This window comes from Danio aesculapii, chromosome 3 (genome assembly GCF_903798145.1).
Source record: "Danio aesculapii chromosome 3, fDanAes4.1, whole genome shotgun sequence".
Classification (NCBI taxonomy): Eukaryota; Metazoa; Chordata; class Actinopteri; order Cypriniformes; family Danionidae; genus Danio; species Danio aesculapii.
In genome coordinates, this window is record NC_079437.1 from 212,990 (window position 1) to 235,574 (window position 22,585).

Here is a 22,585-nt window from a genome sequence, read left to right on the forward strand (position 1 = left end):
CTCTCTTTTTAAAGTAAAGTCAACTAATCGCTTTAAAAGCAACAGGTTTACTCACTTTATAAAGTCAACTAATCGCTTTAAAAGCAACAGGTTTACTCACTTTATAAAGTAAAGTCAACTAATCGCTTTAAAAGCAACAGGTTTACTCACTTTTTAAAGTAAAGTCAACTAATCGCTTTAAAAGCAACAGGTTTACTCACTTTTTAAAGTAAAGTCAACTAATCGCTTTAAAAGCAACAGGTTTACTCACTTTTTAAAGTAAAGTCAACTAATAGCTTTAAAAGCAACAGGTTTACTCACTTTTTAAAGTAAAGTCAACTAATAGCTTTAAAAGCAACAGGTTTACTCACTTTTTAAAGTAAAGTCAACTAATTGCTTTAAAAGCAACAGGTTTACTCACTTTATAAAGTAAAGTCAACTAATCGCTTTAAAAGCAACAGGTTTACTCACTTTATAAAGTAAAGTCAACTAATTGCTTTAAAAGCAACAGGTTTACTCTCTTTTTAATATATAGTCAACTAATTGCTTTAAAAGCAACAGGTTTACTCACTTTTTAAAGTAAAGTCAACTAATTGCTTTAAAAGCAACAGGTTTACTCACTTTATAAAGTAAAGTCAACTAATTGCTTTAAAAGCAACAGGTTTACTCACTTTATAAAGTCAACTAATTGCTTTAAAAGCAACAGGTTTACTCTCTTTTTATAGTAAAGTCAACTAATCGCTTTAAAAGCAACGGGTTTACTCACTTTATAAAGTAAAGTCAACTAATCACTTTAAAAGCAACAGGTTTACTCTCTTTTTATAGTAAAGTCAACTAATCGCTTTAAAAGCAACGGGTTTACTCACTTTTTAAAGTAAAGTCAACTAATCGCTTTAAAAGCAACAGGTTTACTCTCTTTTTAAAGTAAAGTCAACTAATCGCTTTAAAAGCAACAGGTTTACTCACTTTTTAAAGTAAAGTCAACTAATCGCTTTAAAAGCAACAGGTTTACTCTCTTTTTAAAGTAAAGTCAACTAATCGCTTTAAAAGCAACAGGTTTACTCACTTTATAAAGTAAAGTCAACTAATCGCTTTAAAAGCAACAGGTTTACTCACTTTATAAAGTAAAGTCAACTAATCGCTTTAAAAGCAACAGGTTTACTCACTTTTTAACGTAAAGTCAACTAATCGCTTTAAAAGCAACAGGTTTACTCACTTTTTAAAGTAAAGTCAACTAATCGCTTTAAAAGCAACAGGTTTACTCACTTTTTAAAGTAAAGTCAACTAATCGCTTTAAAAGCAACAGGTTTACTCACTTTATAAAGTAAAGTCAACTAATCGCTTTAAAAGCAACAGGTTTACTCACTTTATAAAGTAAAGTCAACTAATCGCTTTAAAAGCAACAGGTTTACTCACTTTATAAAGTAAAGTCAACTAATCGCTTTAAAAGCAACAGGTTTACTCTCTTTTTAATATATAGTCAACTAATCGCTTTAAAAGCAACATGTTTACTCACTTTATAAAGTCAACTAATTGCTTTAAAAGCAACAGGTTTACTCTCTTTTTATAGTAAAGTCAACTAATCACTTTAAAAGCAACAGGTTTACTCTCTTTTTATAGTAAAGTCAACTAATCGCTTTAAAAGCAACGGGTTTACTCACTTTTTAAAGTAAAGTCAACTAATCGCTTTAAAAGCAACAGGTTTACTCTCTTTTTAAAGTAAAGTCAACTAATCGCTTTAAAAGCAACAGGTTTACTCTCTTTTTAAAGTAAAGTCAACTAATCGCTTTAAAAGCAACAGGTTTACTCACTTTTTAAAGTAAAGTCAACTAATCGCTTTAAAAGCAACAGGTTTACTCTCTTTTTAAAGTAAAGTCAACTAATCGCTTTAAAAGCAACAGGTTTACTCTCTTTTTAAAGTAAAGTCAACTAATCGCTTTAAAAGCAACAGGTTTACTCACTTTATAAAGTAAAGTCAACTAATCGCTTTAAAAGCAACAGGTTTACTCACTTTATAAAGTAAAGTCAACTAATCGCTTTAAAAGCAACAGGTTTACTCACTTTTTAACGTAAAGTCAACTAATCACTTTAAAAGCAACAGGTTTACTCACTTTATAAAGTAAAGTCAACTAATCGCTTTAAAAGCAACAGGTTTACTCACTTTTTAAAGTAAAGTCAACTAATCACTTTAAAAGCAACAGATTTACTCACTTTTTAAAGTAAAGTCAACTAATCGCTTTAAAAGCAACAGGTTTACTCACTTTATAAAATAAAGTCAACTAATCGCTTTAAAAGCAACAGGTTTACTCACTTTTTAAAGTAAAGTCAACTAATCGCTTTAAAAGCAACAGGTTTACTCACTTTATAAAGTAAAGTCAACTAATCACTTTAAAAGCAACAGGTTTACTCTCTTTTTAAAGTAAAGTCAACTAATCGCTTTAAAAGCAACAGGTTTACTCTCTTTTTAAAGTAAAGTCAACTAATCGCTTTAAAAGCTACAGGTTTACTCACTTTTTAAAGTAAAGTCAACTAATCACTTTAAAAGCAACAGGTTTACTCTCTTTTTAAAGTAAAGTCAACTAATCGCTTTAAAAGCTACAGGTTTACTCACTTTTTAAAGTAAAGTCAACTAATCACTTTAAAAGCAACAGATTTACTCACTTTTTAAAGTAAAGTCAACTAATCGCTTTAAAAGCAACAGGTTTACTCACTTTATAAAATAAAGTCAACTAATCGCTTTAAAAGCAACAGGTTTACTCACTTTTTAAAGTAAAGTCAACTAATCGCTTTAAAAGCAACAGGTTTACTCACTTTATAAAGTAAAGTCAACTAATCACTTTAAAAGCAACAGGTTTACTCTCTTTTTAAAGTAAAGTCAACTAATCGCTTTAAAAGCAACAGGTTTACTCTCTTTTTAAAGTAAAGTCAACTAATCACTTTAAAAGCAACAGGTTACTCACTTTTAATGTAAAGTCAACTAATCACTTTAAAAGCAACAGGTTTACTCACTTTTTAAAGTAAAGTCAACTAATCACTTTAAAAGCAACAGGTTTACTCTCTTTTTAAAGTAAAGTCAACTAATCACTTTAAAAGCAACAGGTTTACTCTCTTTTTAAAGTAAAGTCAACTAATCACTTTAAAAGCAACAGGTTTACTCTCTTTTTAAAGTAAAGTCAACTAATCACTTTAAAAGCAACAGGTTTACTCACTTTTTAAAGTAAAGTCAACTAATCGCTTTAAAAGCAACAGGTTTACTCACTTTATAAAGTAAAGTCAACTAATCGCTTTAAAAGCAACATGTTTACTCACTTTATAAAGTCAACTAATAGCTTTAAAAGCAACAGATTTACTCACTTTTTAAAATAAAGTCAACTAATTACTTTAAAAGCAACAGGTTTACTCACTTTTTAAAGTAAAGTCAACTAATAGCTTTAAAAGCAACATGTTTACTCACTTTTTAAAGTAAAGTCAACTAATTGCTTTAAAAGCAACACGTTTACTCACTTTATAAAGTAAAGTCAACTAATCGCTTTAAAAGCAACAGGTTTACTCACTTTTTAACGTAAAATCAACTAATCGCTTTAAAAGCAACAGGTTTACTCACTTTTTAAAGTAAAGTCAACTAATCGCTTTAAAAGCAACGGGTTTACTCACTTTTTAAAGTAAAGTCAACTAATCGCTTTAAAAGCAACAGGTTTACTCACTTTATAAAGTAAAGTCAACTAATCGCTTTAAAAGCAACAGGTTTACTCACTTTATAAAGTAAAGTCAACTAATCGCTTTAAAAGCAACAGGTTTACTCACTTTTTAACGTAAAGTCAACTAATCGCTTTAAAAGCAACAGGTTTACTCACTTTTTAAAGTAAAGTCAACTAATCGCTTTAAAAGCAACGGGTTTACTCACTTTTTAAAGTAAAGTCAACTAATCGCTTTAAAAGCAACAGGTTTACTCACTTTATAAAGTAAAGTCAACTAATCGCTTTAAAAGCAACAGGTTTACTCTCTTTTTAAAGTAAAGTCAACTAATCGCTTTAAAAGCAACGGGTTTACTCACTTTTTAAAGTAAAGTCAACTAATCGGTTTAAAAGCAACGGGTTTACTCACTTTTTAAAGTAAAGTCAACTAATCGCTTTAAAAGCAACAGGTTTACTCACTTTTTAAAGTAAAGTCAACTAATCGCTTTAAAAGCAACAGATTTACTCACTTTATAAAGTAAAGTCAACTAATCACTTTAAAAGCAACAGGTTTACTCACTTTATAAAGTAAAGTCAACTAATCACTTTAAAAGCAACAGGTTTACTCACTTTATAAAGTAAAGTCAACTAATCACTTTAAAAGCAACAGGTTTACTCTCTTTTTAAAGTAAAGTCAACTAATCGCTTTAAAAGCAACAGGTTTACTCTCTTTTTAAAGTAAAGTCAACTAATCACTTTAAAAGCAACAGGTTTACTCTCTTTTTAAAGTAAAGTCAACTAATCACTTTAAAAGCAACAGGTTTACTCTCTTTTTAAAGTAAAGTCAACTAATCACTTTAAAAGCAACAGGTTTACTCTCTTTTTAAAGTAAAGTCAACTAATCACTTTAAAAGCAACAGGTTTACTCTCTTTTTAAAGTAAAGTCAACTAATCACTTTAAAAGCAACAGGTTTACTCACTTTTTAAAGTAAAGTCAACTAATCGCTTTAAAAGCAACAGGTTTACTCACTTTATAAAGTAAAGTCAACTAATCGCTTTAAAAGCAACATGTTTACTCACTTTATAAAGTCAACTAATAGCTTTAAAAGCAACAGATTTACTCACTTTTTAAAATAAAGTCAACTAATTACTTTAAAAGCAACAGGTTTACTCACTTTTTAAAGTAAAGTCAACTAATAGCTTTAAAAGCAACATGTTTACTCACTTTTTAAAGTAAAGTCAACTAATTGCTTTAAAAGCAACACGTTTACTCACTTTATAAAGTAAAGTCAACTAATCGCTTTAAAAGCAACAGGTTTACTCACTTTTTAACGTAAAATCAACTAATCGCTTTAAAAGCAACAGGTTTACTCACTTTTTAAAGTAAAGTCAACTAATCGCTTTAAAAGCAACGGGTTTACTCACTTTTAAAGTAAAGTCAACTAATCGCTTTAAAAGCAACAGGTTTACTCACTTTATAAAGTAAAGTCAACTAATCGCTTTAAAAGCAACAGGTTTACTCACTTTATAAAGTAAAGTCAACTAATCGCTTTAAAAGCAACAGGTTTACTCACTTTTTAACGTAAAGTCAACTAATCGCTTTAAAAGCAACAGGTTTACTCACTTTTTAAAGTAAAGTCAACTAATCGCTTTAAAAGCAACGGGTTTACTCACTTTTTAAAGTAAAGTCAACTAATCGCTTTAAAAGCAACAGGTTTACTCACTTTATAAAGTAAAGTCAACTAATCGCTTTAAAAGCAACAGGTTTACTCTCTTTTTAAAGTAAAGTCAACTAATCGCTTTAAAAGCAACGGGTTTACTCACTTTTTAAAGTAAAGTCAACTAATCGGTTTAAAAGCAACGGGTTTACTCACTTTTTAAAGTAAAGTCAACTAATCGCTTTAAAAGCAACAGGTTTACTCACTTTTTAAAGTAAAGTCAACTAATCACTTTAAAAGCAACAGGTTTACTCACTTTATAAAGTAAAGTCAACTAATCACTTTAAAAGCAACAGGTTTACTCACTTTTTAAAGTAAAGTCAACTAATTGCTTTAAAAGCAACAGGTTTACTCACTTTATGAAGTAAAGTCAACTAATCGCTTTAAAAGCAACAGGTTTACTCACTTTATAAAATAAAGTCAACTAATCGCTTCAAAAGCAACAGGTTTACTCACTTTTTAAAGTAAAGTCAACTAATCGCTTTAAAAGCAACAGGTTTACTCACTTTATAAAGTAAAGTCAACTAATCGCTTTAAAAGCAACAGGTTTACTCACTTTATAAAGTAAAGTCAACTAATCGCTTTAAAAGCAACAGGTTTACTCACTTTTTAAAGTAAAGTCAACTAATCGCTTTAAAAGCAACATGTTTACTCACTTTTTAAAGTAAAGTCAACTAATCGCTTTAAAAGCAACAGTTTTACTCACTTTATGAAGGAAAGTCAACTAATCGCTTTAAAAGCAACAGGTTTACTCACTTTATAAAGTAAAGTCAACTAATCGCTTTAAAAGCAACAGGTTTACTCACTTTATAAAGTAAAGTCAACTAATCGCTTTAAAAGCAACAGGTTTACTCACTTTTTAACGTAAAGTCAACTAATTGCTTTAAAAGCAACAGGTTTACTCACTTTTTAAAGTAAAGTCAACTAATTGCTTTAAAAGCAACAGGTTTACTCACTTTATAAAGTAAAGTCAACTAATCGCTTTAAAAGCTACAGGTTTACTCACTTTATAAAGTAAAGTCAACTAATCGCTTTAAAAGCAACAGGTTTACTCTCTTTTTAAAGTAAAGTCAACTAATCGCTTTAAAAGCAACAGGTTTACTCACTTTATAAAGTAAAGTCAACTAATCGCTTTAAAAGCAACAGGTTTACTCACTTTATAAAGTAAAGTCAACTAATCGCTTTAAAAGCAACAGGTTTACTCACTTTATAAAGTAAAGTCAACTAATCGCTTTAAAAGCAACAGATTAACTCACTTTTTAAAGTAAAGTCAACTAATTGCTTCAATAGCAATAGGTTTGTCAACTAGTCACTTTTATATTGTGTAAGTAGTGGTAAAAATCCTCTGGTACATTTCTGACCACACTGTACATTAATCCAATTAAATAATATGGCACAGTTTTATCTAAAAATCGTCTTTGTTGTTTTAATGTTGCAGAATGGAAAGACTCCAATTACAGCAAAAGAAATCTTAGAAAAAAATCTTAAATATTATATATGTCTATTACAATATGTAAATCTTGCTTGGCTTTTTTGCTTTTGAAGTAAAAAAGTCTGAGCAGTCTGATACTCTGGGAAAAACACTGAGGGGAGTAATTAAAGGATTTAGATAATGATTGGTTTCGTTGTAAGCAAGAGTAAATAATTCTCAGTAAGCATTATTAAAGATACGATCAATTGTAAAGTCAGCATGAAATCAAAACAAAAAGTCCTTTTTTGTTTTGTTTTTAATTAATATTGCAGGATATAAGTGGTTTATCCTTGTAATCTTTTATTGAAATAACTCCCCCTCTCCCCTCACCGACGTCTGTGGTTTTTATTGGTGTGAGGGGGTGGGATCGGCATGTCAATCACATGAGATCCACCAATAGCTGTCCACAACCCTCCAATCATTGATGGAATGTTTATTCTTCCCAAAGCGACTTGTCTTTTCTTCCCAAAACTTCCAAACAACGTGGTCAAAATACCAGGCAAAAGGTCAGTACAGGCGGCATAACAGCATAAACAATAAAACAAACAAGGGTTCAAAAACAAGGGAAGGCAAGACGCTTTGTAATGCTAACAGTAAACAAGACTCAGCAAGGTTTGTGTGAAAGTGTGATATTTATATTGTTCAGGAAATCAATGAAGATGAGTTTTAGCCTTGTGTGTATGTGTCAGTGTCCGGATGTGCCAGGAGTGATTAGAGCAGGGGTCACCAACCCTGTTCCTGGAGAGCAACCTTCCTGCAGATTTCAGCTTCAACCCTGATCAAACACACCTGAATCAATTAATTAGGACCTGAAGCAGCACTTGATAATTACCTACAGGTGTGTTTGGTCAGGGTTGAAACTGAAATCTGCAGGAAGGTAGCTCTCCAGGATTAGAGCAATGACTTTTGCGATTAGTAGTTTGGTTCAGTGGCAGAATTTTAGTTCTCCACTGCTAGATCGCTGGTGATCATAACACCTAGGCTGCGCCTGAAATCCCCTGCTACTCAGTAGGTACTGCATTTGAATTTAAATGTACTATTCAACCATTAGAAATATACATACTAAACAGCATGAATGTGAGTAATATGAATGGAAGTCTGATGTACTACATCCACTGTTTTGTCATAATCACATGACCTACCCGCATCAGCTGCTTTGCGACCTACCCACGTCAGAAGCATTGCTTCTCTCCCATTCATGAATTCTCTCACGGGGCATAATGAGATAGCCTAGTATGCATCGAATGCACACTTCTGAATCTCGCCAGAAGTAGTAGGTCACCCGGGTACTTCTCGCATACTGTTTTTTTCGAATTCTATGAATTCAGACATACTACTTGGCTCGCATACTGGTTTTAGCGTATACTATGTAGTATGGACGTATGAGATTACAGACACAGTCCTAGTTAACTCAGTTAACCTAGATAAGCCTTTGAATTGCACTTTAAGCTGAATACTGATATCTTACAAAATAACTAGTAATATATTAGGCACTCATAATGACAAAGACAAAGCAAATTGGTTATAAGAAATTAGTTATTAACAAATATTGTTTAAATATGTGTTGTACTAAAAATATTTCTCTCCAATAAACCCTATTTGGGAAACATTTATAAAGTAATTAAACAGTGGTTATATCCAAGAAGTTAAAAAAGGAAGTCACGCACAAAAACATTTAATGTTTTACTGTAAGGTTCTCTCAGGTTTTAAGAAGGATGAGAAAGTGAGGACTCTGATGCAACATTAGACGCTTTATTAATAATTAAAATAAAACAAAAGGACAACAAAAACCACCCAGAGAGGGAAAACATAGCTAAACACAAAAAGGCACATAAACTTGACTAGGCTGGCAAGACAGGACTGGAGCGGGAACACGGGATTATTGGCGACAAACTGCTACAGGACAGCAGACATGAGGAGAATATAAGCAGAAATAATTAACAAACAAACAGGTGAACATGATTAACTAATAATGGGTTAACAAGGAGGGTGGGACTAGACAATAGAGGGGAGAGTACATGAAACACAAACACCACAAGCCATGTGCTCACGTAAAAGACTAGAACACCACACTAAAGCACGCGGCCACAATGTAAACACCGAGCCACGTGCTTAGACAACACCTATGTAGACAGATGCAAGACATGAGCACACGATAAATGAACACCTTACTGTGCGCTCACACATGCAACGTGCATGTTTTATCTCAGCGCCACCCGAAACCAACTAGACTAAGACGCTGAGATTGAAACACAATGCTGCTGACAGAACAAACACAAACATGAGTACAAGCGTGCGCACCCCAAGCACGCCTCGAGCGCCTGCATCAGGCAGGAACAGCCCGAGCGCAGCCACGATGGCGCCCATACAAAAGACACACAATGACAGTAAAGCAGTGCTCAACTCGAAAAAAACTGCACAATATACAAGACATGACACAACTAGTGTCTGGACTCCACCAAAACAAGAATTAACAAGAGCGGTGTGCAGAATCCTGAGAAAGGTAGCTTTGACAACTCATTACTCAGGAAATATTTTCTCCTGTATTTCAGCATCAGAACTAGTGAACTTGGATTAGTCCCTTTATTCATCAGTGGTTGCCACACCGGAATGAACCGCCAAATATTCCGGCATATGTTTTACACAGCGGATGCCCTTCCAGTCACAACCCAGCACTAGAAAACACCCATACACACTCATTCACACACACCCATACACTACGGCTAAGTTAGTTTATTCAATTCGCCCATAGCGCATGTGTTTGGACTGCATGGGAAAAACCAGAGCACCAGAAGGAAACCCTCGCCAACAATGGGAGAACATGCAAACTCCACACAGAAATGCCAACTGACCCGGCCAGGACTCGAACCAGTGACCTTCTTGCTGTGAGGTAACTGTGATTCTAACCACTGAGCCACCGTGTCACCTAAAATGAAACCGAACAAAACGATAATGATTTTATTTCGATTTTATCAGTATTTCAGAAACCTCATTTGAATATTTCTAGTATTGATTATTTACCATATTTATTAAGTTCCTTGATGATGACGAGTACTTTTTTTTTTGGAAAATGACACATTCAAATCATCATTACTCTGACATTTTTAATGTAAATGCAAAGTGTAAGTGAAATGTTAAGCGTGAATTACAATGGGGCTTGATTTATAGTTAATGATACTTTTAAAAGTAATTGAATCTGGTGTTCATGAAAGAGTGGGGTGGATAGCTCCGCCCTAAAGGACTTCCATGTGACCAGAAGTGAAGAAAAGTTGTTTCGAGGGGGCAGGAAAGGTTATAGTATTTGATTGGTAGTACATGAGGTAAATACATTTTTACAAATGTTGACAAGAACTACTAAATGCAACAATAAACAAACAACTAAATGTAACAATACGTAAATTTTGATTCCATGGCAACTTTAAAGATTTTTAACTCTGTTCACAATGTCAAAGCAGATTGGCAGATTCTCCTAGAGCTCTCATGCCTTGCAGATTAATGGCTAGCAGTTCACCAGCTTCAGTTTTCCCGCTCGGCCGATCGAGCCTCAGATAGCCAGATCTCCATGAGCACCATGAGGTCCAGCTGGCCATTTATTTACACTGCTGACCAACTGCCTGTTTCCCAATCATCCAGACGGAGACTTGTGGACTGAACCGTGTGTGTTTTCAGATGCACACCAGCAGCTCAATGATGGAGGGTTTTGTCCACAATTCTGCTCATTTTGGCTGAAGATCTGCCCTTTACTGATGGATGAGTCTGTCTGGATCAACTTGTAAAGTGACCATTCATAATGAAAGGTAAGAGTGACTTTGTTTATAACATCTGAATGCATTATTCACTGCTGAACTGGGAGTGTAAATCCCGGTCCAATCCTGAATTTGAACTGAAGTTTCACTGTTAAAAAGATGGATGGATGGATGGATGGATGATTGAATGTATGGATCAATAGGGAGGTAGGAAGGAAGGATAGATGGTTTATGTATGGATGAATGGACAGATGATTGTATTGATGGGTGGATGCAATGTTTGGATGGATTTATGGTTGGCTGAGTGTATAGAAGGATGGGTGGATGAACAGATGGGTGGGTGGATGGACAGATGGGTGGGTGTATAGATGAATGAATAGATTGATTGATGGATGAATGAATGGATAGGTGGATGGATGGATCAATAGCGAGGTAGGAGGGAAGGATAGATGGATGGATGGATGGATGGATAGATGGATGGATAGGTAGGTTGATGGATACATGGATGGATGGATGGGTAGGTAGGTAGATAGATACATGGATGGTATATGGATTGACGAATGGACAGATGATTGTATGGAAGGATGGATGGATTTATGATTGGCTGATTGGATAGTAGGATGTATGGATGAACAAATGAGTAGGTGGGTGGACAGATGGGTGAATGGATGGATAGATAGATGGATGGATGAATTTTTATGTGAAGCTGCTTTGACACAATCTACATTGTATAAGCGCTATACAAATAAAGGTGAATTGAATGAATGGAGAGGAAGGTGGATGGATGGATATATGAACTTGTAAATGGATGCAGGTAGATAGTTAGATTGAGAGAAGGATAAATAGCTGGGTGAGTGGATGGACGGTTGGATTTATGGTTGGTTGAGTGGATAGATAGATTGATTAGTAGGTGGATTGATACATGGATAAATGGCTGGGTGAGTAAACCGGTGGGTGGATGGATGGATGATTGTATGGATAGGAGGATTAGTGGATGGATGGATTTATGGTTGGGTTAGAGGATGGATGGGCAGATAGTTAGATGGATACAAGGATGAATGGGTGGGTAAGTGGATCTTGCTGTGAAGGTCAAATCAGTCAATCAATCAATTAGTCAGTCACTTAGTCAGTCAGTCAGTCAATAAACACTACCTTTTAATTAAGGTTCATTTTTAGTTGAAATTGTACTGGTATTTTGGATATTGTCTGTTGTTTACTTTTTATTTTTGACAGTTTGTTTAAAGTGTGAGGAACTTTAGCATCAGATACTGATCTGTCGACACTAAGAAATCCTCTTAAAGCTGTTAATCTTAGTTAAAACGACCACTTCAACTCTCTAGTTTGTCTAAGTGGTCTGAAGTCTGACAAAAAAATCTCCTTTCTTTCTTTCTTTCTTTCTTTCTTTCTTTCTTTCTTTCTTTCTTTCTTTCTTTCTTTCTTTCTTTCTTTCTTTCTTTCTTTCTTTCTTTCTTTCTTTCTTTCTTTCTTTCTTTCTTTCTTTCTTTCTTTCTTTCTTTCTTTCTTTCTTTGGCTTTTCTATAGACACACACACACACAGAGACACACATGTCTGGTGTGATTATTGTGAGAGGAAAGAAACTGGATGTTTGACCTGGAGGAGTTCTCAACAGCCGTGTCATTCATTCACTACAAACACATTTCACTTCATTTCCATTGGATATTCATCTTGTTTTGGATGAAACCCTTCCAGGTTTTCGACCTGAGAGAGATTGAAAGGATAACAAACGCTCAAGGACTGTTGAGGTGAAAGCAGCTCCATCATTACAGACTTAACCTCATATTACGCACCTGGTTTCGCTCGGAGCATTTCCTCGCTGTTTTTTTTCTCTCCCTGAAATGAAAGCGATTCCACACGGTTTAGAGGTCTGACAGAAAGTATGAGCGCAGGGAACGGAGAAATGGTGTGAACTGAGGTCAAGGATGTGTCGTTTCTGTCGTGGCAGTGTCAGGATGTCTGAAGATGCAAACTGACAACACCTTTACACCTGAAAAACTGAAGAAAGCCCCGATGGTCTCAGTCTCTGCTATTTTTTTCCACACACGTCTATAAGGTTTCATAATATATTTTGAAATGTTGTGTTTTGACAATCTCTCCTCTAGATTTCGACAGTCTTTCTGTTGGCGTTAAGGACAGTGATTGATAAATGTCAAGCAAAATATATACTGTATGGCCAGGTAACAAGATGTGCACAATGCAGAATTGAATAAGGAACGCAATCAATGAAATTCAGTCGGTCTGTCATTTAAAAAAAAAAATTGAAGTTACTAGAATTTTTAGCAAGAGAAAAAAGTTTTGGTTAGCCAATTAGAAAGCAAATAATCGTTTTCCATTGGCAGCTAATAATATTTACCTTAGCAGTTTTAATATACACTCACCAGCCACTTTATTAGGTACACCTTACTAGTAATGGGTTGGACCCCCTTTTGCCTTCAGAACTGCCTTAATCCTTCGTTGCATAGAATCAACAAGATACTGGAAAATTCCTCAGAGATTTTGTTCCTTATTGACAGGATAGCATCACGCAGTTGCTGCAGATTTGTCGGCTGCACATCCATGATGTGAATCTCCCGTTCCACCACATCCTAAAGGTGCTCTATTGGATTGAGAGCTGGTGACTGTGGAGGCCATTTGAGTACAGTGAACTCATTGTCATGTTCAAGAAGCCAGTCTGAGATGATTCGGCGTGTAATCCTGCTGGAAGTAGCCATCAGGAAGATGGGTACACTGTGGTCATAAAGGGACTTATGGGTCCAAAGTGTGCCAAGAAAATATCCCGCACACCATTACAACCATTACCATCTAAATGTCAAAGCAGAAATCGAGACTCATCAGACCAGGCAACGTTTCTCCAATCTTCCCATTGTCCAATTTTGTTGAGCCTGTGGGAATTGTAGCCTCAGTTTCCTGTTCTTGTCCTTGCTCAAGGTTAGACGGGTGATTTTATTTTTATTTTTTTTCTCCTTTCTATCAGCTGTAACCAGTCTGGCCATTCTCCTCTGACCTCTGACATCAATAAGGCATTTGCGCCCACAGAACTGCCGCTCACTGGATATTTTCTCTTTTTCTGACCATTCTCTGTAAACCCTAGAGATGGTTGTGCGTGAAAATCCCAGTAGATCAGCAGTTTCTGAAATACTCAGACCAGCCCGTCTGGCACCAACAACCATGCCTCGTTTAAAGTCACTTAAATCACCTTTCTTCCCTATTTTGATGCTCGGTTTGAACTGCAGCCAATCGTCTTGACCATGTCTACTGTACGTAAATGAATTGAGTTGCTGCCAAGTGAATTAGAAAATTTGCGTTAACAAGCAGTTACATAGGTGTCTGTATGTATGTATATATATATATATATATATATATATATATATATATATATATATATATATATATATATATATATATATATATATATATACACACACACACATATATATATATATATATATATATATATATATATATATATATATATATATATATATATATATATACATTCTATTCCAATGCTAAATATAATAGGAAATACTGTGAAAAATCTCCTTGCTCTTTTAAACAGCACATGGGAAATATTCAAAAAAACAATAAAACTTTTACAGAAGGGCTAGTAATTTTGTACTATATTCATAAAGTTGTCAACATTTAAAGCGGATCAAAATTGTCCTAAAACAAGAAAATGTCTTGTTGAAGAGTTTTAGGACAGCTTTGATAAATGGTTTTGATCCGCTATATATAAAGTCAAACATTTATTTTAGATGCAACTGATCATTGGACTACAAACGCCTCGCAACAGTCACAGCTGTCCAAGACTCTTTCTAACGATTGTTAAAATGGATATTGAATTATATTTTGGCTTTGCATTGAAAAAATAAGCATGTTCTCACACTGTGGATTAATTGTTGTATGAGGCCCTTATAGCTTCAAATCCAGAGGGCATTTCAAATGTTAAGCAAGCAAATCACAGTCATCCAATTTAAACCCAATTAGGTGCAATTAGCGCAAGTGTTGTCTTTCTGTATATATGTGTGTGTGAGTGTGTGTGTGTGCTGTCGTTTGTCAGTGTTTGTATATGTGTCGTCTCTCTTCAGGGATTCTGACACTCTCTCTTTAAATGGCCGTATCGATCGCATCTAGTCTGCGGCAGCAATCTCTGGAGGATAACCTCAGTCAATTTCAGGACTGGTCTCTCACAGTAACGCTTGAAAGGAGATAGAAATCTGTCCTTTCGGGCTCTCTCTAGATTGACGGGCAGGTCCGGCCAATCCTGACACTGCTGATGAATGGAGGGTCCAATCGGGGGGACGTGACCCTTTGCCTCTTCATCTTCTCTTGCTTTTTTTTTTCTCCAGGAGCAGAAGAAAGACTGGTCTGTGGCTCGCTGCAGCCGGTTGCCAGACACTCCTCTGAGCTTTGGGTCAAACAGAAACCGAGTGTTTATACCTGTATAAAAGAAGAGAGAAGAAAGAGAGAGAATAAAGGTATTATTTATTTATTTGTTTTTCACAATAAGGGAGAGTGTTCATTAATCAACATTCCTCAAGAACGTAAATGTACCCAAATTAGCCCAAACACTAGTTTCATTGGTGGTCTCTTTGACAGATTACACTAACAGACAGTTTACAACAAATGACTGTTTCCCTATTACAATGCTTTTGCCATGACTGACAATAAAATATGGCATTATACAGTTGAAGTCAGAATTATTTGTTCTCCTGTATATTTTTTTTCCCCAATTTCAATTTTTTTCAACACATTTCTAAGTGAAGTTTAAAATTTTAAACTAATTTCGAGAGCAGCATGTGCTCATGATTGACCCAGCTGGTCCACATTAGCTAATCATGATCCTCCAATCAAAGGATCCCAAGTCACTATATATATCCTCATTTCCTCTCTACAACTATCTTCGTCTGGAAGAAACCCCCCTCCTCCCCTTCTTCCACCTTTATCCAGAATGGGCGGCACGGTGGCCCAGTGACTAGCACTGTTGCCTCACAGCAAGAATACCAGTGGCGTTGGGTCTTCACTGGGCCATCTGGTGTTCCTGTGCGGAGTTTGCATGTTCTCCCCGTGTCCGCGTGGGTTTTCCCCGGGTTCCCCGGTTTCCTCCCATTATCCAAATGTGCTCTATATTATAGATAAAATAAGCCTAAATCTTTTTTCTAATGTCTTACTCTCAGGAAGTTCACCTTGGCCTCAGCAGCAGGGGAGTTTCAGATCGACCTGAGCTCAGTCTCCCCTCGCCCTGTGAAAGGAGGGAGCCCTGGGCTCGAGGATACCTTGGGCTCAGGGCTCTCTCCCGGGACAGCACGCCGAACAAGCTATGTATAAATCGTGAGCTAAGTGTGAACTCTTGAAACATAATAGATATAATAACTCATTTCTAATTCTTCTCTCATTTCTTGTATCTTTGCCATGATGACAGTAAATAATATTTAACTAGATATTTTTCAAGACACTATTATTCAGCTTAAAGTGACATTTAAAGGCCTAACTGGGTTAATTAGGTTAACTAGGCAGGTTAGGGTAATTAGGCAAGTTATTGTATCTCTCAAAAAGTCTGTAATATCACTCACAACAGGACCTGATGAAGACCATGTCGGTCGAAACGTTGTGAGTGATATTACAGACTTTTTGATAGCTAAAGTGGCAGTGTGCCGATTTTCTTTTGATCTTTTGCTACAATGTTTATTTTTGATCGAGCACCTGCCTGAGATTTTTTAGATGTGCGCACATTTCTGGTTTTTGCAAGTTATTGTATAACAATGGTTTGTTTTGAATATTAAAAATATAAAAAATAGTCAAAAAATAGTCAAAAAATATTACATAGGAGGGCTAATAATATTAACATTAATATGGTTTTTTAAAAATTTAAAACTGCTTTTATTCTAGCCAAAATAAAACAAATAAGACTTTCTCCAGAAGAAAAAATATTATAGGAAATACTGTGAAAATTTCTTTGCTCTGTTAAACATCATTTGGGAAATATTTAAAAAAGAATTCACAGGAGGGTGAATAATTTAGACGTCAACTGTATTTGAGGTTTAATTTTTTGTAATTGAGCTCACTACTAATCTACTGAATGAACAGCGCATGATTTTTGACAAAAAAAAGACAAGACTAAATTGTAGACTAAATCGTAGTCAAAAATGTGAATTCACAACAAACAAAAGCATAGTTTGATGACAGCGTGACTTGTGGTCTTCATCATCTTATGGGACTCCTGTAGACTCCTGTAGAAATCATGTTAATGGATGAGCTGAAGTATTCAACACTTATTATCATATTATAATTATATAGCACTATTAAACACAACCAAAGGTTGACCAATCTGCTGAATAATACAAATCACAAAAAAAGGTATAAAATTATAGCTAAAACAAACAATTCTCACTGATAAAATGATATCAGTGAGAATTGGGTCAATCGATAAAATTGGTTGGGTTTAGGGAAGGGGGTGGGTGGGTCAGTCGAACGTTCGCTCAGTCAGAAAGTTGGTCAAAAATTAAGTCGATATCGGCCTCTAGTGGGTTTACGTGAGAACAGCAGGCACAAATGGCAGTCGCGAGGGAAATTTGAGATCTCAAAAAGTGTACACAGTGACCTCTGGTGGATTCACAAAAACAAAACTGCAGAAAAACGTGCCGCCGGGTTGTATTTCACGGTCTCCAGAAACGTCTGTAGAGGAACGTATTCAAAATGAGCCTGGGTTGAAGTTTTAGGATGAGACTGAGAATGTAGCAGCTTTTCATGGTCAATGCTGCAGTCTATTTTAGCTGCCTCAAAATAGCAAAGTTCTAACAATGTGCCTTAACACAGCCACAGTAATATCAGCCTGGTCAATACCTGGATGAGAGGACACTTGGAAAAACTAGGTTGCTGTCAGAAGTGGTGATTGTAAGGACAACAGGGCCCGCTCAACCTGCAGTCTGTGTGAGCCCTAATGCCCCAGTATAGTGATGGAAACAGTATACTGTCAGTGAGCCTCTTCTTTTGGATGAGAACTGAGATCCTGACTCTTTGTGGTTGTTAAAAAAAACCTATGGCACTTCGCATTTGCTATTTAAACGATGTAGCGCAGATGATACCTGCACCAGGCTGAAACTAGCAAAAAAAACAAACAAAAAAAACCTCTTGTTTCACACCTAGCATTGTGTTGCCAGGGCGTATGATAGGGCACTCAGTAGTTAAATAAATAGTTACACTATATAGCAGGTACACCTTAATATAAAGTGCAAGCAGTTTTTGTTCGTGTGTCAGAGAGTCTGACTGAGAGACATTATCCTGGCTTAAGCTGTTCTTCACAGATATGAAGGCATAAGTGCTGCTCGCTGGGTTTGAGAGCAGAGTTTTAGTCTCATGCAGATGTGACCCAGTTCAGACGGCCAGAATGATGAGAGAAATCTGAAAGTGTTTGACTCCGGAAACAAACACATGATAGTCTCTCTGATAGCCTCATTCATTCGTTCTCCACACTCTTATACTTTTAGGACTAAAATAAGGCTTGACCTGGCATATACAGAACTCAGGTGAGTTTAAAATAAAACAATAAACGCTGGCCTCTATATATGGCTTATACTGTAAGTCTATGGGATTTTTTTTGACCCCATTTTTATCTTAAGCTGAGCTTGACTGCTTAAAGGAGCACGTCTTTTCAATGAGTCCTGCTGTTTTTTGTGGTATCATTCAGATCTGTAAGATGAGTTATGCGCTGAAGGTTAACACTTACTGTTCAGCAGGAAAGAAGAAATGTCTAAAGAGTCGAAGCAACGAGGAGTCATTTAAACAACTCTTTTTTTTTTTTGAGAAATAATAGCTTTATGGTGCACTTTCAGATGAAAACGTTGGATGGATCTTCACTTAGGCCCAATCCCAATTCATTTTTTTTTTAAATTGTGCATCTCCTGACTCGCGTGTGCAGTCTTGTTGCCATTGTATCTGGTGTATTCTGGGAAATTTTTGTACCCCATGGTTTCTAATGTGGTCCTGGAATATCTCTGTTTCAAGGGCTATCTAGCCCTTCCACTTAGCCCTATGACTTCAAGCTAAAGAGAATTGGGACCCCTTCACCTGAATGTGCAAAACGAGGGGTGGGGGTAAGGGGAAAGGCTAAGGCCCAATCCCAATTTTATTTTTGTACCCCTACCCCTTCCCTCTTTCCCTTGGCCCTTAAAACCAAGTGTGAAGGGGAAGGGTTTCAAAATTTACCCCTAAGAATTGGGACAGCACTACAACACCTGCACACGTCATCATATGTCATTGCTATCTCTTGCTTCATATGAGATCAGATGATCACGACTGCTGTAGTGATTCCAGCTGCTTTATTTTATAGTATTTATCTTCAGGAGATCACTGAAGGCACTTATTATGTTATCATAACGATCTAATGTGACAATAAGATCGTAATACTGTGCATTTAACACAGTGGCCATATTCATCTATGTAAACACACCAAAAACAACACTAACATTATAGCAGACACTTTAAAAAGTTCATTCACAGCCAATAGACTTTTCTGACAGGGTATTTGAGTGTCAGAATGTTGTAGGACTGCTATACAGGAGTTATTATTAGGGATTATAGGTCGCGAAATTTAGTGTTTTTTTTTATATTTGTGTTTTTTTTAAAAAGCATAACGGTAAAACACAAACGCGGTTATGAATATATTAAAGCATGTGTTTGTTGTAAAAATTCATAATAATGACAAAAATACTAATTTGTGAATCTCCTTACTTCCGGGTTTAACTATCCTGCCGCTGTGGCTGGTGTATTCTGGGAAATTTTCTTACCCCTTGTTTTCGAGTGTGGTCCTGAAAAATCTTTGTTCGAAGGAGTATCTACCCCTTACACTTAGCCCTACGCATTCAAGCTAAAGAGAATTGGGACACCACTACCCCTTCACTGGATACGCAAAATGAGAGGTAAGGGGAAGGGCTAAGGGGTAGAATTGGGATTGGGCCTAAGAGGTAAAATTGGGATTGGGCCTTGAAGCTGTGTTAAACACTGCCAAACACTATAGAATACACAACACATGTCACTCGTATAGTTTTGGATGGTGTGAAAGTGTAACAGTCAATTTTAGTACAGAAGCCAATCATCGATCACTATAGACTGAGGATTCTGCAGGGGAGGGGCTCAGTCCAGACTTGTGTTTTTATGACAGTTTCTGCAGCTTCATTTTGAATCCTCTGGGGACATGAGGAATATATCCACACAAAACTTGAAATCTCTTCTTTTAAACAAACCAACTACACTTGAAAACAAATGCTCTGTAGTTTTGTAATTGCATGAAATGAACATAAGGTACAGTCAATCCTGTCAAACTTTCATTCATTCATTCTTTATTTTCAACCACTTTTCCGGGGCCGGGTCACGGGGGCAGCAGTCTTAGGAGGGAACCCCAGACTTCCCTCAACCCAGACACTTCCTCCAGCTCCTCCATTGGGATCCCGAGGCGTTCCCAGGTCAGCAAAGAGACAAAGTCCCTCCATCGTGTCCTGGGTCTTCCCTGAGGTCTCCTCCCGGTGGGACATACCTGGAACATTTCCCTAGGTAGGTGTCTAGGAGGCATCCGAAACAGATGCCCGAGCCACCACAGCTGGCTTTTCTTGATGTGGAAGAGCAGCGGCTCTTCTCCAAGCTCCTCCCGGGTGACAGAGCTCCTCACCCTATTTATAAGGGTGCGCCCTGCCACCCTGCGAAGGAAACTCATTTCGCCTGCTTGTATCCGAGATCTTGTCCTTTTGGTCATGACCCAAAGCTCATGACCATAGGTGAGAGTAGGAACGTACACTGACCAGTAAATCGAGAGCTTTGCCTTTCTGCTCAGCTCCTTCTTTACCATGACGGACCAGTACATTGGCTGCATTACTACTCCCACAGCACCAATCTGCCTGTCAATTTCACGTTCCATCCTTCCCTCGCTCATGAACAAAACCCCAGGATACTTGAACTCCTCTACTTGGGGTAAGGACTTTCTTCCAACCTGGAGATGGCAAACCACCTTTTTCCGGTGGAGCACCATGGCCTTGGATTGGAGGTGCTGATTCTCATCCAAGCCGCATCACACTCGACAGCAAACCGCCCCAGTGCATGCTGAAGGTCCATGTTCGATAAAGCCAACTGGCTGAACCTCAAGTCAGAGGGACCAGATCCCAAGGGAGGCTGGAGACATTGAGACTGAGTGGTCCTGTCAAACTTGTTACAGGAGATTTGCCGTCAAGACCAAGTTGGGAATTACTTCAGAAGACATCGCACCTGAACAAGGCATTATTTAGAGGATGATAATGTGTAAAGCCTAAACAGAATCCGCCGCAAAGTGATTGGTGTCGTGATCTTGTTAGCTTGGGCAACCTGAAAAATTTTGACTGTGTGATTTAAATGTTTAGAAACGAAACTTAAGAGATGGTTGTTGTTTAATTTTATTGTTGATTTCAAATATGAAAGTTAATCTTTTGAAATGGTGGCTTTGTGAAGTTTATTCATAAACTAAATTCGAGAGGATCAGGTGCTTTTGATTGGCCATGGCTGGTCCCGCACTAGCTAACACATGATTCACCAATCAGATGATTCCTAACTCACCATAATAACCAGAGTTTCTTACTTCCGTTATCTTCGTCTTGAAGAACCCCTCCTCGCTTACTCCTCCCTCCTTTTTCTGGATTGGGCAACACGGCGGCCCAGTAGTTAGCACTGTTGCCTCACAGCAAGAATGTCACCGGTTAAAGTCCTAACTGGACCAGTCAACATTTCTGTGCGGAGTTTGCTTGTTCTGCCCGTGTTCCCCAGTGTCCTCCCACAATCCAAAAACATGTGACATTAGTAAATTGACCTTACCAAATTGGCCCCATAGACAAACTCTTAGTAAGCAATATATGGCTCTATAGCTATTCTTATAATCTGTCATTAGGCAAAAATAAATCAGGGGAGTTCTCGAGATCTACCTGAGCTCAAACTTCCCTCTTGCCCCAAGTAGGTATCGCTGCAGCCTGGAGACCTCCAAGTGGGAGGGATTACACTGCAAGACGGTTGGGTGACCTGCAAATGGGAGGGACTTAAACCACAAGTAGGTTGGGTTTAGGTGATGTAAGTGAAGCAGATATAAATAAAACACAATAGGTTACTGTGAGGTTGGGTTTAGGGTTGGGGTAGGTGTAGACATTCATAAAGCACAATATTGAACTCTGTGTCATGTACAAGACATTATATAAACAATGTACAGCCTACTTAGAGCTCTAATGTCCACCCACTTGTAGTTGGCTTCGACCGCTGTTTATACCCTTCTCTCTCGCCCTGCTAACAGGAGGGATCCCAGGGCTCGAGGATCTTATGAGATCAGGGCTCTCTTCTGGGACAACAAGAACAAGCCAAACATGCTTTATAATCAGTCATCAGCTATTAGCGAAGTCCACTAAAGGAGGTCGAGCGTTCTCATTTATGGCTACCAAACTCTGAAATAGCCTTGCTGATAATGTCTAAAGCTCAGACACTCTCTCTGTTGAAAACAAGATCTTTTTAGTAAATCATACACAATGCTTCACATAAACGTAGGATGCCTGTGTGCTCCTTGCAGATGAGTGGCTTGACAAACCAAGCTGCTTTGACACAACAGCTACTGTGAAAAGTGTTATTCAAATAAACTTGAATTGAACTGACAATAGTGAACTTCCTCACACTTATGTATCACAATAACATATGATAGGTGTACATTTTCACTCAACCTTCAGTTCTGCGCTTCATCATCTACGTGTGTGTGTTTCCCTTCAGACGTGATTTCTGATGCAGAAAAAGTGAGTCTGGGACTGTTATTCTCTTCATTATCCCCCTCTTTCTGGCGTAATTCTGACTCCGCTTTCATTGGCGGTAAATTAAAGCATTCATATTGTGCTGATGGTAACCTTCCCGAGACCCTGGAGTCATTAGTCGTCTTCCCAGCATTCCCTGTTGCCGTTTTTCTTCCTCCGCTTCAGGCTGAACATGCT